General features: G+C 41.1%; 1 long non-coding RNA gene across 1 annotated transcript; it reads right to left on the bottom strand.

Annotated features, from left to right (window-relative positions):
• Nucleotides 1-10,246: 10,246 nt before the first annotated feature.
• Nucleotides 10,247-11,916, bottom strand: LOC123394846. The gene is made up of 2 exons (XR_006609561.1): nt 11,151-11,916; nt 10,247-10,555 (listed from the first exon to the last, which is right to left on the bottom strand). It is a non-coding gene; the product is annotated as an uncharacterized LOC123394846 (long non-coding RNA).
• Between the last annotated feature and the right edge of the window lie 7,646 nt (nt 11,917-19,562).

Genomic DNA, 19,562 nt, shown 5'->3' with positions numbered 1-19,562 from the left:
TGTTTCAAGCCACTGAGAATTTGTCATTTGCTACAGAGGCACTAAAAAACTACTAGAAGAACACACTGTGAGACATATTGATTCTGTACAATGGCAGGGACCATTTCTAGGTAGGACTATCTTCAGGGTGTGGTAGTACTGGGCCTGGATAGTTGACTGCCAGCAACCTTCCTCCCTCCCCCTCCCTGAACCCCAGGGCACCGTGTGCCTCTTCCACTGCAGCCCAGGTGACTCACAGGAAGCTGGCCCCATCCACACTACAGGGAAGGGTTCTGTCATGGAAGCCAGTCATGTTCCTCCTGGGCCATTCACACAGCCAGCTGTACCACAGTCAGTGCCTTGTTACTGTTCTACGAGAGACAGTAACCTAGGTTGTCCCACGCACACAAATGGGAAGGGCTTTACAGAAATATCTGGGTTGTCTCTGAATGTGAACAAGGAAAGCAGTGCCCCCACTGTGGGCAGCCATCACACAGTCAGCAGGGGGTGGAAGACAAACTGGCCATAGGGAAAGGGCAGAGTAGGGAAAAATGGAGAGAATAATGGAGACAGTGTGAATAAAACACATTCTCTGCAAGCCCTGCCATGAGCTGCTTCTTCATGAGATTGAAGGTTTTGTTTTTTTTGTTTTGTTTTGTTTACTCTTTAAGACAGTTTGAGTTAGGATGAGACAACCATCCAAACTGATTCAGGAGGTCAGACTTTACGGAAACTAAGAAAGCCAGATAATAAAAGTGACTCACATGTGTGAAAAGTTTCCTTTCCAACTAAGGGCGGGGGGAAAACTAGAACCTTGAATTTGTGGTTATTCCGCTATTCTTGCTATTTTTCATCACTCAAATGTATTTTTCAAGAATGAGGAACTTATTCTCAATAAATACAGTGATGGTTCCCTGGAAATTTGTAACCAAGTAGGGAACAGTCAGAGTCTCTAAACAGATTGTTTTGAATTGACTTAACAATCACACAAGATAAAACTGTAAAATTTATCAAAGAGTGGGACTGAGTTTCTTATATATGATTTCATGCAAATTTTTGTCTACCTGATGATTTTTAGTTTTTGTCTACAGGGTGAGTGAATAAAGGTGTCTCAACATGGTCCAGAACTAATGGTGTTCCCTGGCTCAATATGAAATCCAGGGTCATTTCTGTTTCCTTTTCCATGAACTTCTCCTTCCTCTCATTTGGTCTGTTTTTCAATCCGACTGTTTGTCTTCTTCTCAATTTGTAGGCATGTCAGAGACATGAAATCCTTGAACAACTAATGTTACAGATGCTTTTCACAGCCTGTTGCCCACATGCAGCTTTACTCTATTTTTTGATATACAAATCTTTTTCAAATTTTTAAAATAAAGTGGCATGTCATTTCTTCTATGGTCTGTGGGTCTTATCTCTACCTAAGGTAGTCTACCACTTCCCAAATTTTTACATGTCCCTAGATTGTCTCCAAATTCTTTATCATTTTGTTTGTAGAGTTAGAACTTAAATCAATTTACAATGTTAATCAATCTGACATCTGGTTACATATGTGATAGGAAGCAAGAGTTCTAAGAAAGAGAGTTCTTTCAGCTCTGAGGGATACAGCTTAAAGTCAATATTCAATGATACTCTGTCTCATTTTCTAGAAGGAACTGTTGGTTTCTGTTTGGAACTCTGACAATTTTTTCTTAGTCCCTGAAAGTCAAATAGGTTTATGTCTGTTTGGGTTTGAATATGTTCAGCTAATTCTCCCTGGGACTTGAAGGCTTTATGAACTGAAGGCATGACTGTTTTTCAGCTCAAGTAAATGTTGCATTAGTTCAGTTATAACTTCTGTTATTTTCTCATTTTGTTCTCAGGATACTTGCAAGGTAGATTTGGACCTGACCTCAGATCTTACTTATTCGTTTCTCATTTCCATCTCTTTTAAATTTTCCTCAGTGTTCTGGGATATTCCTTTGGAAAATCAATTTTGTGGGACACCTGGGTGGCTCAGTGGGTTAAGCCACTGCCTTCAGCTCAGGTCATGATCTCAGGGTCCTGGGATCGAGTCCTGCATTGGGCTCACGGCTCGGTGGGGAGCCTGCTTCCTCCTCTCTCTCTCTCTGCTTGCCTCTCTGCCTACTTGGGATCTCTCTCTCAATGAGGACACGTGCTCTGGACCTCAGTTTGGTCCTCCTCCATCAAGATGCTACCTGCCACTCAGGTTTGTAAACTCTTCCAGCTCAGGCCTAGTCACACTTTTGGGAACTCCGGGGCATCAGCGAACCTGCTCTAAGGGGACCATGCTTTGTGCATAAAAGCAGGCCCCTGCCATGAAGCAGCTCCTCTCAAACCTCCCCAAGTTGTCCTTCTCTACACAGCACAAGGTCTCTAAGCAACTCAACCTGCTGGGTAAGCCCATTTCTCTATGACCAAGGACCACAAGAGAGGGAAGGTATACCATGGGCCCCACAGAGAAAGAGGTCTTCACTGAAAGCCTTTGAAAGAGATGGCCTTTTCTTCCAGGCATTCCATCATGGCACCTCAAAATCCTGAGATGCTCTTCCACTCCTCCCCCTGAGATGCCAAAAGGCACTTGGCAGTAGAATAGGTCCTTCCCACAGCCCACCTTCATGATTCTTGAGGGCCTGCCTGGTGCTGGGGATGGGTGAAGGCAACACAGGCCCCTGGTCTTTTGCTCCGATGTCACTGATTCTTGAGCAAAGGAAGGAAAATGAGAGGGTCCAGGAGACTGCACACAACACCATGTTCTCAGAACATCTCCCTGGCCCCCAAGATCACCTTTTCATGGCAATGTCAGCAGAGCATGGCAAGTGCTACCTCAGAAGTCCCTCTGACACTTCAGCAACAGAGAGAGAGCCCACCCATAAACATAATCTCTAGAACCAGCATCCTTTAGGAACCAAAACCCCTATGAGTCAATTACTTTGGTATGTGTTAGTGTATTTTTACCTATGTAAGATATAAGAAAAAGAGGAATGACATACCTGTTTGATATGGGGCAGTACAGCAACTCGATTTTGAGTGTTTTGGATTATAGCTAGATACTTTTTTTCCAAAAAGAAATTTATAATCCATTTAATAAAAACAATGTGAACTGCCATGTATGGAATTTTCATACTATAAATGTTTTCATTGTCTTGAGTTGTAGTAATGTACATACACTGGCGCTGGTCTCAAATGGGGGATGTCTGGAAGGAAACAGAATACATGATTAGGGGAGTGAGTGTAACCCACCACCCTAAACAGTTCAATTTCTCACAAACATATACCTCAGCTATATATTTGATTGGATGAATATCAACTAAAACTTTAAAATTAAAGTACCAGAAATTATTAGGGATGACATTTTTTGGTAGACTTGTTTCTGATTCTGCCTTGTGACCTGACAAAGGTGGGATGGTGGCTCCTGTTACTGCTTGCTTATTGCAGCTATGGCATACAGCGGTGGAAGTACTAAGTACTAAGCCACTAAAAAATTTGAGAAAGGATAAGCAATTCTAATAGTAAGGATATTTTCACATACATTATAACTAATATAATATTTTAGGACTGAAACAAATCTAGAAGAATGTACAGACATTCTTCATCATTTCAGGTACTTTAACATCCAATACTACCCTAATCAAATCCATGGGACTTTAGTTTTATAGGCTTTTCCTTGTAGATGAATCTGAAGAATAGAATCAGTATAAACTACTTTATATCTGAAAGAATTCATCTTTGAGTATCAGACTTGACCAGCTCCACAGAATTAATAACAAGTCCCTTTATTGGTACAGCCACATTGGGAAACAGTGTGAAAATTCCTCCAAAAAATTAAAATGGAGCTGCCCTATGACCCTGCAACTGCACTCGGTATATACCAAGACAATACAGATGTAGTGAAAAGAAGGGCCATCTGTATACCAATGTTCATAGCAGCAATGGCCAAAGTCACTAAAGTGTGGAAAGAACCAAGATGCCCTTCAATGGATGAATGGATAAAGATGTGGTCCATATAAATATAAAATATGGATTATTATGCCTTCATCAGAAAGAATGAATACCCAACTTTTGTATCAACATGAACTGGACTGGAAGAGATTATGCTGAGTGAAACAAGTCAAGCAGAGTCAATTATCATATGGTTTCTTACTTCTGGAACATAAGGAATAACACAGAGGACATTGGGAGATGGAGGGGAGAAGAGAGTTGAGGGAAACTGGTGGGGGAGACAAACCATGAGAGACTGTGGACTCTGAGAAGCAAACTGAGGGCTTTAGAAGGGAGGCAGGTAGGGGGTTGGGTGAGCCTGGTGATGGGTATTATGGAGGGCACGTATTGCATGAAGCACTGGGTGTGGTGCATAAACAATGAATTCTGGAACATTGAAAGGAAATAGAATAAAAAAAAAGTCCCTTTCTCCTTTAAATTTCATAATCAATACAAAAAGTTACATGGTATTGGACTTGAGCTACTACTTGCTGTATGTCCAGCTCTCTTACTGACTTTCTTTTTTTTTTATTTTCAGCATAACAGTATTCATTGTATTTTTTTAATATAAGTTTTTATTTTTTATAAACATATATTTTTATCCCCAGGGGTACAGGTCTGTGAATCGCCAGGTTTACATACTTCACAGCACTCACCAAAGCACATACCCTCCCCAATGTCCATAATCCCACCCCCTTCCCCAAACCCCCTCCACCCAGCAACCCTCAGTTTGTTTTGTGAGATTAAGAGTCACTTATGGTTTGTCTCCCTCCCAATCCCATCTTGTTTCATTTATTCTTCTCGAACACACTTAAGCCCCCATGTTGCATCGCCACTTCCTCATATCAGGGAGATCATATGATAGTTGTCTTTCTCTGCTTGACTTATTTCGCTAAGCATGATACGCTCTAGTTCCATCCATGTTGTCGCAAATGGCAAGATTTCATTTCTTTTGATGGCTGCATAGTATTCCATTGTGTATATATACCACATATTCTTAATCCATTCATCTGTTGAGGGACATCTAGGTTCTTTCCATAGTTTGGCTATTGTGGACATTGCTGCTATAAACATTCGGGTGCACGTGCCCCTTTGGATCACTACCTTTGTATCTTTAGGGTAAATACCCAATAGTGCAATTGCTGGGTCATAGGGCAGTTCTATTTTCAACATTTTGAGGAACCTCCATGCTGTTTTCCAGAGTGGCTGCACCAGCTTTCATTCCCACCAACAGTGTAGGAGGGTTCCCCTTTCTCCGCATCCTCGCCAGCATCTGTCATTTCCTGACTTGTTGATTTTAGCCATTCTGACTGGTGTGAGGTGATATCGCATTGTGGTTTTGATTTGTATTTCCCTGATGCCGAGTGATATGGAGCATTTTTCATGTGTCTGTTGGCCATCTGGATGTCTTCTTTGCAGAAATGTCTGTTCATGTCCTCTGCCCATTTCTTGATTGGATTATTTGTTCTTTGGGTGTTGAGTTTGCTAAGTTCTTTATAGATTCTGGACACTAGTCCTTTATCTGATATGTCGTTTGCAAATATCTTCTCCCATTCTGTGAGTTGTCTTTTGATTTTGTTAACTGTTTCCTTTGCTGTGCAAAAGCTTTTGATCTTGATGAAATCCCAATAGTTCATTTTTGCCCTTGCTTCCCTTGCCTTTGGCGTTGTTCCTAGGAAGATGTTGCTGCAGCTGAGGTCGAAGAGGTTGCAGCCTGTGGTCTCCTCAAGGATTTTGATGGATTCCTTTCTCACATTGAGGTCCTTCATTCATTTTGAGTCTATTTTTGTGTGTGGTGTAAGGAAATGGTCCAATTTCATTTTTCTGCATGTGGCTGTCCAATTTTCCCAGCACCATTTATTGAAGAGGCTGTCTTTTTTCCATTGGACATTCTTTCCTGCTTTGTCAAAGATTAGTTGACCATAGAGTCAACTGGGCTCTCTATTCTGTTCCATTGATCTAGGGGTCTGTTTTTGTGCCAGTACCATGCTGTCTTGATGATGACAGCTTTGTAATAGAGCTTGAAGTCCGGAATTGTGATGCCACCAACGTTGGCTCTGGACCACGAGGGGAGAATTCGAGAGATAAGTGACACCATAAGACGAAACAACATTAGAATAATTGGGATTCCAGAAGAAGAAGAAAGAGACAGAGGAGCAGAAGGTATACTAGAGAGAATTATTGGGGAGAATTTCCCCAATATGGCAAAGGGAACGAGCATCAAAATTCAGGAGGTTCAGAGAATGCCCCTCAAAATCAATAAGAATAGGCCCACACCCCGTCACATAATAGTAAAATTTACAAGTCTCAGTGACAAAGAGAAAATCCTGAAAGCAGCCCGGGAAAAGAAGTCTATAATATACATGGTAAAAATATTAGATTGGCAGCTGACTTATCCACAGAGACCTGGCAGGCCAGAAAGAGCTGGCATGATATTTTCAGAGCACTAAATGAGAAAAACATGCAGCCCAGAATACTATATCCAGCTAGGCTATCATTGAAAATAGAAGGAGAGATTAAAAGCTTCCAGGACAAACTAAAACTGAAAGAATTTGCAAACACCAACCAGCTCTACAGGAAATCTTGAAAGGGGTCCTCTAAGCAAAGAGAGAGCCTACAAGTGGTAGATCAGAAAGGAACAGAGACCATATACAGTAACAGTCACCTTACAGGCAATACAATGGCCCTAAATTCATATCTCTCAATAGTTACCCTGAATGTTAATGGGCTTAATGCCCCTGTCAAAAGACACAGGGTATCAGAATGGATAAAAAAACAAAACCCATCTATATGTTGCCTCCAAGAAACTCATTTTAAGCCCGAAGACACCTCCAGATTTAAAGTGAGGGGGTGGAAAAGAATTTACCATGCTAATGGACATCAGAAGAAAGGAGGAGTGGCAATCCTTATATCAGATCAATTAGATTTTAAGCCAAAGACTATAATAAGAGATGAGGAAGGACACTATATCATACTCAAAGGGTCTGTCCAACAAGAAGATCTAACAATTTTAAATATCTATGACCCCAACGTGGGAGCAGCCAACTATATAAACCAATTAACAAAATCAAAGAAACACATCAACAATGATACAATAATAGTAGGGGACTTTAACACTCCCCTCACTGAAATGGACAGATCATCCAAGCAAAAGATCAGCAAGGAAATAAAGGCCTTAAACGACACACTGGACCAGATGGACATCACAGATATATTCAGAACATTTCATCCCAAAGCAACAGAATACACATTCTTCTCTAGTGCACACGGAACATTCTCCAGAATAGATCATATCCTCGGTCCTAAATCAGGACTCAACCGGTATCAAAAGATTGGGATCATTCCCTGCATATTTTCAGACCACAATGCTCTAAAGCTAGAACTCAACCACAAAAGGAAGTTTGAAAAGAACCAAAATACATGGAGACTAAACAGCATCCTTCTAAAGAATGAATGGGTCAACCGGGAAATTAAAGCAGAATTGAAAAAAATCATGGAAACAAATGATAATGAAAATACAACGGTTCAAAATCTGTGGGACACAGCAAAGGCAGTCCTGAGAGGAAAATATATAGCGGTACAAGCCTTTCTCAAGAAACAAGAAAGGTCTCAGGTACACAACCTAACCCTACACCTAAAGGAGCTGGAGAAAGAACAAGAAAGAAACCCTAAGACCAGCAGGAGAAGAGAAATCATAAAGATCAGAGCAGAAATCAATGAAATAGAAATCAAAAAAACAATAGACCAAATCAACGAAAGTAGGAGCTGGTTCTTTGAAAGAATTAATAAGATTGATAAACCCCTGGCCCGACTTATCAAAAAGAAAAGAGAAAGGACCCAAATAAATAAAATCATGAATGAAAGGAGAGATCACAACTAACACCAAAGAAATACAAGCTATTATAAGAACATACTATGAGCAACTCTACGCCAATAAATTTGACAATCTGGAAGAAATGGATGCATTCCTAGAAACATATAAACTACCACAACTGAACCAGGAAGAAATAGAAAGCCTGAACAGACCCATAACCAGTAAGGAGATTGAAACAGTCATTAAAAATCTCCAAACAAACAAAAGCCCAGGGCCAGACGGCTTCCCGGGGGAATTCTACCAAACATTTAAAGAAGAACTAATTCCTATTCTCCTGAAACTGTTCCAAAAAATAGAAATGGAAGGAAAACTTCCAAACTCATTTTATGAGGCCAGCATCACCTTGATCCCAAAACCAGACAAGGATCCCACCAAATAAAAGAGCTATAGACCAATATCCTTGATGAACACAGATGCGAAAATACTCAACAAAATACTAGCCAATAGGATTCAACAGTACATTAAAAGGATTATTCACCACGACCAAGTGGGATTTATTCCAGGGCTGCAAGGTTGGTTCAACATCCGCAAATCAGTCAATGTGATACAACACATCAATAAAAGAAAGAACAAGAACCATATGATACTCTCAATAGATGCTGAAAAAGCATTTGACAAAGTACAACATCCCTTCCTGATCAAAACTCTTCAAAGTGTAGGGATAGAGGGCACATACCTCAATATCATCAAAGCCATCTATGAAAAACCCACCACAAATATCATTCTCAATGGAGAAAAACTGAAAGCTTTTCCGCTAAGGTCAGGAACACGGCAGGGATGTCCATTATCACCATTGCTATTCAACATAGTACTAGAGGTCCTAGCCTCAGCAATCAGACAACAAAAGGAAATTAAAGGCATCCAAATCAGCAAAGAAGAAGTCAAATTATCACTCTTCGCAGATGATATGATACTATATGTGGAAAACCCAAAAGACTCCTCTCCAAAACTGCTAGAACTTATACAGGAATTCAGTAAAGTGTCAGGATATAAAATCAATGCACAGAAATCAGTTGCATTTCTCTACACCAACAGCAAGAGAGAAGAAAGGGAAATTAAGGAGTCAATCCCATTTACAATTGCACCCAAAACCATAAGATACCTACGAATAAACCTAACCAAAGAGACACAGAATCTATACTCAGAAAACTATAAAGTACTCATGAAAGAAATTGAGGAAGACACAAAGAAATGGAAAAATGTTCCATGCTCCTGGATTGGAAGAATAAATATTGTGAAAATGTCTATGCTACCTAAAGCAATCTACACATTTAATGCAATTCCTATCAAAGTACCATCCATCTTTTTCAAAGAAATGGAACAAATAATTCTAAAATTTATATGGAACCAGAAAAGAACTCGAATAGCCAAAGGGATATTGAAAAAGTATTCATTGTTTTTGTACCACACCCAGTGCTCCATGCAATCCGTGCCCTCTATAATACCCACCACCTGGTACCCCAACCTCCCACCTTTTATTTACCTGGAGGCACTTGCATGAGGCAGACAAGTTCTCAACAAAGAACTTTAATTTCAATATATTAAAATATACTATGTTTTCCACAGTGAATATAGACTATTTATCAAATCAGAAACACGTTCTGAAAAAAATACCCATATACAGATAGCTAACAAATACACAGCCCGGTACCTCTAAAGGCTAGTACTTCTACATCTTTCAAAAGGCATCAAGTTTCTGCTGTTTTCCCCTGATCCAAGCATGCACATTTGTGTCTATGTAAGTAAACACCCAAAGACAACTGAATTAGTAGTCCACATTCACCACATTGATTAATGCCTGTTGTGATCTTTTTCCCTCCCAAATTGTTTCTGATTATTCACTTTAACTAATTTTGCCTGTTTTCCAATAATAGGGAGAAGAAAATTTGCTTCCCCACCCCAACACCAATCAAAGGGATACTTCTGTCCTGTGGGCCTTCATTTTTCATAGGGGAAAACAAACAAACAAACATCCAAAAAACACTGAGCAGTGAAACTAGAAATTCCCTCATGTTTCCTTCCTTTCTGGAGCTTACTGCCCTCAGGTTGCACAGTTGCCCAAATATTGGCCCCTCCATAAGAAGCTGTAAGTAGCACCTAGTGGATGAAAGATCCAGGATATAAGGAAGGGCTACTCTGGGCAGTTGCATGGCCTGGGATGGTCTGCCTCACCACTGGGCAAGGTCTGGGGTCTGGGGTCACCATACTTCAACACCTTTAAGAGAAGACTTCGACAAGAATGTGTATTTCAACATCTTTGCATGAGAAAATAAATACTGCCTTCAACAAACAGTTTCAATTAAAAATTAAAATTTTAAAACATAATTTTAAATATAATTATACCAAGAAGAATCATGACACATGTTGAATTATTTTAGGAGCCACGGTCTTCCTGAGGTACAAATAAATAGTTTGTACAAATAGGTAAAATCATTTATTAGGAAACTTTAAACCTCTTACAATAAAGTTACCATTAAATATAAGAAGAAAGTGACTATTTTGCTTAAAAATAAACAAAGGTCACTTTGAAAGAGAACGGACAGCTTCCCTGTGGACATCCTCTATACCCAGCCCAATCAGTACTTACCAAGTACAAGCTTGTAGATTTTGCTAACACGGTAAATGATGGAAATAAATGAGGAAGACAATATTTTCAAAACAATGTAAAAAGAACTTTAAAACAAGTATCTTGATTCTCCTTATTCTTCCACTCTAATTTGTAGCCTTTGGATAATATCTGGGAAAGAACATATGTACATTTAAATTTTAATTTAAATGTCTACTGAAATAAAATGCTATCTTATTAAAATTCCTATCCGAAATTAAAAAAAAAAAAAAAGTCATGGTGACAAATAATGTTGACAATCATGTAATGTAATCCTATCTTAAAACTCAAATGATGCTAAGAATGAATATTTCAAAACTAAATGGTTCACTTTGTTAAAAATATTCTTACTGAGTATTAAAAAAAAATCACCCAATAGTATCATGTTTTTAAACTCATTCTACTCATCATGCTTGTATTTTATCCCACCAGTTCTCTCTAATGACTTAGCACTCTTTCTTGTCTGCTCTCCTCTCTCATTTCCTTTCATCAGCACCAAAACCACAAAGACTCCAAAGTCCTGAGAGCAAACTGGAGTATCCCTTTGTCTTCTAGAAGCTGTGCATTTTGACCCTACTGGTCCATTCCACCTGCCCAATAGGCAAGATTGCCCAATAGGACAGTGCAGTCAGGAAGGGAGGCAAGGACAGAATCTTGAGGGATAGCAGAGAGAAAGAATCCCCTTAAGAAAACTGGCAAAAATTCCTATCTCACATTGAGGTCTTTCATCCATTTTGAGTTTAATATTTTGTTCTAATAACACAACTCTGGGTGGGCTCCCAGATGGCTCCTCAGTGAGGACACATCACCAGGAAGACCACACCATGATTAGAATTTAGAATCTTCGGCACCTCCACCCCAACCCCTACATTCCCCCAGAGAGGGGAGGGGGCTGAAAGCAGAGCACATCTATGTAAGGAAGCCTCCATAAAAATCCTCATAGCAGGGGTTTCAGGAAACTTCCAGGTAAGTAAACATATCCAGGTACCAGGAGGGAGATGAAACCCAGCTCCACAGGAATAAACATTCCTGTGCTTGGGACCCTCCCAGACTGTGCCCTTTGTGTGTTTGCATCTGACTGTTCATCTGTATCCTTTATCATACCTTTCATAAATTGTAAATAAAAACAAATGTTTCCCAGAGTTCTGTGAGCCACTCAGTTGAACCGGAGGAGGAGTTGAAGAAACCTCTGATTTGTAGCCAAGTTGTAGAGAAGTTGTGGGTAACCTGGGCCCCTCCTACTTGTGACTGGCACCTGAATGTGATGGAACAGTCTCACAGGACTGAGCCCTTAACCTGTGGGATCAGATGCCATATCAAGGCAGACAGTGTCAAAGCTGAGTGAAACTACAGGACACCCAGCTGGTGTTGCAGAGTTGCCTGGTGAGGGAAAAATCCACAGCCTCAGCCACAGTGTTAGAAGTGAAGTGTTCTGGGGGCGCCTGGGTGGCTCAGTGGGTTAAGCCACTGCCTTCGGCTCAGGTCATGATCTCAGGGTCCTGGGATCGAGTTCCACATCGGGCTCTCTGCTCAGCAGGGAACCTGCTTCCCTCTCTCTCTCTCTGCCTGCCTCTCCATCTACTTGTGATTTCTCTCTGTCAAATAAATACATAAAATCTTAAAAAAAAAAAGAAGTGAAGTGTTCTGTGTGAATATGGTAATATGAAAGCAGATGGGAGAACTGAAATGTTTCCTTGACATACACTCTCACACAAAATATTATGTATGCCAGGTCTTTGCTGATGTGATATAGCACATATTCAAGTTCTAGTGAAATATCATAAAGACTCAATTCAAAAAACAAACAAACAAACCAACAAACATACTAAATATGGATGAGCTGGGAGAAAATAAGCAATGTTTCCTCTTTCCCATCAAGAGGAAGACCATTCCTGAATTATCCAAGATTTTGCTTTTACCTGAATAACCATACAGTTCAATAGTACTGGAAAGAAAAAGCTTGTTTGGTCCTCAGTGATCCTTTCCCCTGATATGGCCAGCAAGAGTGGAGTGATTCTTGTGGATATATCTTTGCTCCAGAGTGGGGAAAAAAAGGAGTTCTTTCACCAACGTTCAAAGGGTTTTTTAAAAATGGCCTTCATTAAAATACATCTGCCCCTCCTTTGGAACCTGCTCACACTACACTCCAGGCCAGCAAGCATCAAGGGGTTGGATATATGGTACAAAGTCCCATGAAGCCACCTCTCCCTCTAAACTATTCTTCTCTCTGCCAAATTCTGCTTTGGTCAGCCTAAGGATCAAATACCTGTCTTTGAGCAATAAAGTGATGTGCATTAATCAATCAATGGCCCTAACTGGCAAGTTCCTTAAAAACTCATGGGACACAGATGGTTGCCATGACTTTCCCAGGAAGCAGCTACTGTCTTTCCATGAATGCAGCATGAACATTCACAGCTGGGTGAGCAGATGAATGTCCACTCGTGAAACAATCATGCTGAGGACAATAAACAGTAGTTTTGGATGGCAGATTTAAATTTTATTCACAGCCAAGAAAACACTCCGGATACATGATGTGTCTCCACTTCCTGCTGTTTCCAACATCTGAGTCCTCCCTTCCATTCCTGTTTCCAACACTTCAGTAAATGTCTCCTGTCCTCATTGCATATAAAAAAGGCTCTGATTCTTTCTATTCTAATGTCTGTAAGACATTACTGTGAACAAGAGCAGGGGATAATTCCTCCTCCAAACCCATCTATGAAATAAAGGGTTCTATTCAGGATCATGACAAGCTGAGGAATCCCTCAAGAGAACTTCCAGAGTCATTTCAACCTGTAAGGCTGGCTAAAATGTTCCTCATCATCCGCCACACCAGGGCTAGGACTGATGAGTGTCTCCACCATGCAGGTCCCTCTGGATGACATGATCACTGGGAAACCAGGCACGAGGCAAGCAAAAATCAGCACCTGCTCTTCTGCAAAGTTTGTCTGAAGTGCTTGAAGCCACAGAAGAAACAGATTGACTCCTTCAGATCTTACCTAAAAACAAAATTAAAGGTGAAAAAATTAAACCATGTTTATGCAGAGATGCACTGCAATGCAGATTCATTTCTGAGAAAGAAAAACTAGAAGTTAAAGGTACTGTTAAACTCCTGCACCAAGTTCTTAGTGACAAGGAAGCAGGCGTGCTGCAAGAAGCCCAAGGGTGAAGAGTTGGGGTCTGGAGCCACAGTGCCTGGTTCCAATGCATGCTCTGCTTTTTGCTTTTTGCTAGCTTAGCTGTGGCCAGTGGAGAACCACTAAACTTCTCCCTTTGCATCAGTCTCTACCTCTGAAAAATAAGGATGATAAAAGAATTTACCACAAAGTGCCAGCACAGGGATAAGTGACTTACAACAGTGCCCGTATCATCAACTGTCAGTTAATCACAAAAATATTGCAAAGACAATCGTCCTCCAAATTTACAGTGTGATTTCAATAGGGTTTTTTTCTATAATATGCACATGTATCATGGAAAGTTCTTGAAAAATCTCAGAGCTAAATAAGACCTTAAAGACCTTGCTCAGTTATTTGACCTTGAAGCCCATTCATCAGGCATTTCTACACCAGCCCTCCTTTTTGCCTGTGCAGGTAGCTACCTTGAGGGCTGCCGCCAAAGCATCACTTCCACAAAGAACCATTCAGAAATTTCTGAAACTCATATCATTGCTGGACTTCTGGCATAAGTCCATTGTTCCTGGTGGATGCTTCCAGTAGTAGGAAATGGAACATGATCAATGAGGGCAGGGGGTTGTGTCTGACTTGCCCACTGCCATATCTCCAGCACCTAGAAAGGTGCCTGAAACACATAGCTGGCATCCAGTAAATGTATGCAATAAATGAGTGAACTAGACAAGAATAGATATGCACTGGTAGACGTGGCCTGTGGAGTACAGCTTCAAAAGCAGGAGAGTATTGAGACTCCTACATGGTAGGTTGCATGGCACTGAGTTAAAGAAAATGGGTCCTACAATCAGACCAAAGGTTAAACCTCAAAAGCTGTGCAATCTTGGACAAGTCACCTACAAGAACAAAGACCCCTGTCTTCTATTGATAACAGCTGGGAAGACAAAATCCATTTCAGAAGGAAAGGGGACACAGGACGGCTGTGTACGACACTTATATTGTGGTCAAGATGGCCGTGTAAATTCACTTCAGGGGGTCCCACACCATCATCCCCCACTACCATTTGAAATACATGGCAATGATAGATGAAATATATATATATATATATATATATATATATTTTTTCAGTGTAACAGTATTCGTTGTTTTTGCACCATACCCAGAGCTCCATGCAATCCGTGCCCTCTCTAATACCTACCACCTGGTTCCCCCAACCTCCCACCCCCACCCCTTCAAAGCCCTCAGATTATTTTTCAGAGTCTATAGTCTGTCATGGTTCACCGCCCCTTCCAGTTTCCCTCAACTCCCTTCTCTCCATCTCCCCTTGTCCGCCATGCTATTTGTAATGCTCCACAAATAAGTGAAACCATATGATAATTGACTCTCTCTGCTTGACTTATTTCACTCAGCTTTTTAAAAGATTTATTTACTTACTTATTTATTTGACAGAGAGAGATCACAAGTAAGCAAAGAGGCAGAGAGAGAGAGAGAGAGAGAGGAAGAGGGCTCCCTGCCGATGCAGGACTTAATCCCAGGACCCTGAGATCATAATCTGAGCTGAAGAGACAGGCTTAACCCACCCACTTAGCCACCCAGGTGCCCCTAGATTAAACACATATATTTTTTAAAGATTTTAAATTTTTAAAGATTTTAAATTTTTAAAGAGATCACAAATAGGCAGAGAGGCAGGCAGAGAGAGAGAGGAAGGGAAGCAGGCTCCCTGCTGAGCAGAGAGCCTGATGTGGGGCTCAATCCCAGGACCCTGGGATCATGACCCAAGCCGAAGGCAGAGGCTTTAATCCACTGAGCCACCCAGGCACCCCTAGATTAAATATATTTTTAAGAGAAGAGAAAACTTAGCAAGTGAACCTCGGTAAAAAACAAAACAAAACAAACAAAACCCAAAAGTGACAAACATCTCCATGAAGCAGCAACCGCAGAAATTCTCAGTGATGCACAGATGTGTAGCGACAGGAAAAGATGTCTGGAGGCTGACTTCAAGGAGGACAAGTTGCTCCCACTGGAGATAAAGGCAGACAGAAAGGCCTGCTCGCTTGCTGCCTGAAGCCACAACTTCAACTGGGCTGGCGGACTTGATTGTACACCACTTGCTTCACCAGAACACTGTGAGGTTTCCAGTAGCTCATTACATCTAAACACTACTGCCTCCTTTAACAAGGTTTCCCTTCCGGATTGCCCCTGACTTACAGGGATAGGCAGTAGGTGTCCCTACACGTGCTCCTTCCAAATTCTCTCCTCTCTCTGCTTTCTTCTGATCCACTTTTTATTTATGGGCTAGCTTTACAGGATATCCCTTCTGTGATTAAACAGGTCTTAATAATTCTACCTTTTGTAAAGGAAGCCTTCCCCAATTATTTAGATGTTGATAAATATTTACCTCTGAATCTCCATAAATCATCACTTTATATGGCACCAACATGTAGAAAATAAGAATGAAGTTACCCAATTTTCAGAATGAACCATACAAATTACAACCTACCATCTAAAGCCAGAGACAGAAAGAGAACATCTGCATAAACTAAAGTAATGCGGGTTCCTTATTCATTCATATTTATTGTGCAAAATGGAAGTTTTAGGAAGATTAGAATAATGCATACTTGTTCTATTATATAGGCAACTAATCCTCTGTAGATGATAATGTATCCATAACTCCATCTCCAATCTAGAATTTCTGAACACGAGGAGAGAGTATTAAAATCTCCTCTGTGGGAGGTAGAGCATTAGAGTGTCTGGCTCTGGCCTTCCTGCTGCAGGATGAGACTTGCAATTAGTGATGGCAAATGGAATTCACAAAACATTTCTGGGCTTTAGAGGACATTGGAAAACTAACAAAGGACTTAGAAAACAGTAGGAAAGGAAGCAGGAAGAAGGGAGGTGGCAGAAACAAGTGAGCCAAAACCTGATCTGTAAGCAAAAAGCTCAAGAGAAACAAATCAGGGTGCCAGAGAACAAATGCCATTTTCACTGCAGGATCTCTACAGGCCTGTGCCCTCCACACTCCGTTCCTACCACATGGTAAGTTGGGGGAACTGAACCTGAGCTTTCCTTAATAAACCAGGACCCTCAAATGGAACCAAAGTGATCCCAACCAAGAACACTCCCAGCCTCCTGTCAAAGGAAAGACAAACCCTCCAGGAAACAAACAAACAAACAAAACCACAAAAAACAGAATTAAAAGAGATTATATCTATGTTCCAATAAATCTGGTCTCAAAATCCCTTCACAGAGCATGCAAGAAATGAGGCCACTGTGAGAGACAGAAGACTGAGGGAAAATGAAGACTTTAGACACTGGAATGATCAGATACAGAATAGAAAATATTACATGTTAATTGTTTAAGAACACAAAAGAGGTTTAAAAATGAAGAAGGATCAAGAGCCTATCAAAAGCAACAGGCCAAGTGTGAACATGGAACTGAAGGAAGTTAAACAGGGACCAAAAATCACTGAGATGTAAAACACAACAGAAAACATACCAGAATGGTGGGGCAGTAGATGAGCCCCGAATTAAGGACTTCACACACTGCACCAAGAAGTGAAGACATTCCCCAGAATGCAACACAAGGAGGCAGGAGAAGAGGATGGACGCCAGCTTGAGAGACACAAACAACAGATGGGAGGCTTAAATAAGAATCCTGGGAAGTACAGAAGGACAGAGTCACCATTTCAGAAGACAACAGCTGAGCATATTACAGAAATGATAAATCCAGAAATACAGGAAATGCACAGATACCAAGAAAGACGAGAAATCTTCAATTAGACAGTTTGTGATAAAGCTATAGAACACCAAAAACTAAGAAAAAGGTTTTAAGGAAAGCCAGAGAGAAAAGGCATTTAAAGGAATGAACAGGGTTGAAACAGGGTTTAAAGCTGCTACAGTGGTAAGGAGATGCTGGTAAAATGGTACCTGTAAAGGGTGACAGGAGTATTTTTACTGCCACTACTGCTAATACTGTGTCTAATGCACATAACAACTGAAGACTGTGAAAGTTAAGCTGGAGCAGAAAAAAATTAAACGAATTATGACCCTCAAAAAAAGGATCATGTCAGGGAGCCTGGGTGGCTCAGTGGGTTAAGCCTCTGCCTTCAGCTCAGGTCATGACCCCAGGGTCCTGGGATCGAGCCCCACATCAGGCTTTCTGCTCTGCAGGGAGCCTGCTTCCTCCTCTCTCTGCCTGACTCTCTGCCTACTTGTGATCTCTGTCTGTCAAATAAATAAATAAAATCTTAAAAAAAAAAAAAAAAGAAGGATCATGCCAATGAATTTCACAACTCTGGTGATCACTTTAAAAGCATCTCCTCTTTTTATCATAGCATTTGTATCATGTCCAGGATGAGATATTACAGCACACATGATAGAATATTTTAAAACAATAGTCCATTTTGCTCAAACTCCATGTTGAAAGCAAATGACTCTGTCAAACACTTTGAAGAAGGTAAAAGTAGTGGAACCATGTTTTGTCAAGAAAGCCCAGGGAGAAAAGCAGGTAGTAAAACCAAGTAGCAGTAGGGAGGAAGGGCAGCCTCAGGAAGAAAATGAACACCGTTTTCTTCTGCTTTGTTCTCTTTTTTGTTTTCTTGTTGTTGGTATCTTTTTTTTTTTTTTTTGGTCTTTCCCAGAAATCACTTCATATATATACATTTATCTGTTCAACTTCAGTGAAAGTTGGGAGGAAAAGGTGCCAGAACTTTTGAATGGTTGTCTTCAGCTAAGTGCTTATTTTCTTCCTTCAGTTTCTCTGGGGTTTCCCACTATTCTTCAATAAACATGTGTTGCTTTCTGGCAGGGTAAATCCAAATGCATTTTTAAAAGAAGTAATGGCAGGTCATCCGTCCATCCATATCAGGAGAGAGCCCATACCAGGGAAGGCAAAGAGGGTAGTAGACTCCCCTCTGTGAGTTCCTGCCCTCTTGGTTTTTCTTCAGCCCTTGCTCTCTGCTCTGTCTCTCCAGTCACACCCCAAACCCAGAGCAACAAAAGGACTGTTCAAAACTTAAACCCTGCGAGAAGGGCCATGCAGAGGCAAGGAGAGCCCTGTAAGACTCTGAGATATGTGGTCTGTATCTGAGACTTCACATCTCCTTGATCCACGTTCCATTCCCTCCATGCCTAATGGTGGCCTCGCATTCTACAGAAGCAGTCAGGGCATCCATACACTCCTCTCTGTGTGTTTTTCTGTATACCTGATCCCATCTCAACCCACAACACCCAGCACCATGCACCATCTGTCATCTCCCTTCAGTCAACCTGCAAATAGGTAAACACAGCCTGTAAAACCCACCCTTGTCCAAGCTATGTCTGGATTTATGATCGTCTGTCTTTACCATCAAACTTTCTAAAAGGCTATTCTTGTGTGTGGCCTCCATGGTCTCATGCCCAGTCACTCTATCTCTCTGTCTGGCTTAGGACTCCACTACTCACCTCCCATTTTCTTTCAGTACTCAGTGACAACCTCCTCGATCTACCCCCACCCCCTAATCAAGCTGCTTTGCAACTTTTCACATCATCGAACATTGCTGACATTTAATTCCTTGAAATCTCTCTTCTCTAGACATCTGTGCAAAAATGCCTTCTTGGTATCAAAGCCACGTCCCTCCCCTTCCATCCACTACTCCTTTATTCTTCCCCTTTATCTGCCCAAGAAAAGAAGGAATTACCCTAAATCCTTAACTGTCACTCTGTCTACAAGGAATATATCCCTTGGCAACAGCATGATTGCATCTCTCTTCCCCCAAGCACCCATCCCTACATTTTGACTGTCCAACCAGAACCTACACCTGCAGGTCCCACAGACACCTCAACTCAGATTGCCTAAGCTGCACTCCTCCTCTTACCTCCTGGACCTGGCTCCCTTCCTGAGTTGCCACAACTGTTGTGGCAGTTGACACATCAGACTCAACATTCTGAAAGCACAGAGGCACCCCTAAGCCTACTGTAGTATTTTTTTTTTCCATAGCCGAGATATGGAAGCAGCCCAAGTGTC

The sequence above is a fragment of the Mustela putorius genome, unplaced genomic scaffold (genome assembly GCF_011764305.1).
Source record: "Mustela putorius furo isolate JIRA1106 unplaced genomic scaffold, ASM1176430v1.1 tig00000117_pilon_pilon_pilon, whole genome shotgun sequence".
Taxonomy (NCBI): Eukaryota; Metazoa; Chordata; class Mammalia; order Carnivora; family Mustelidae; genus Mustela; species Mustela putorius.
Note: the sequence above shows the minus strand (reverse complement) of the source record. Positions and strands in the feature narration are given on the sequence as shown.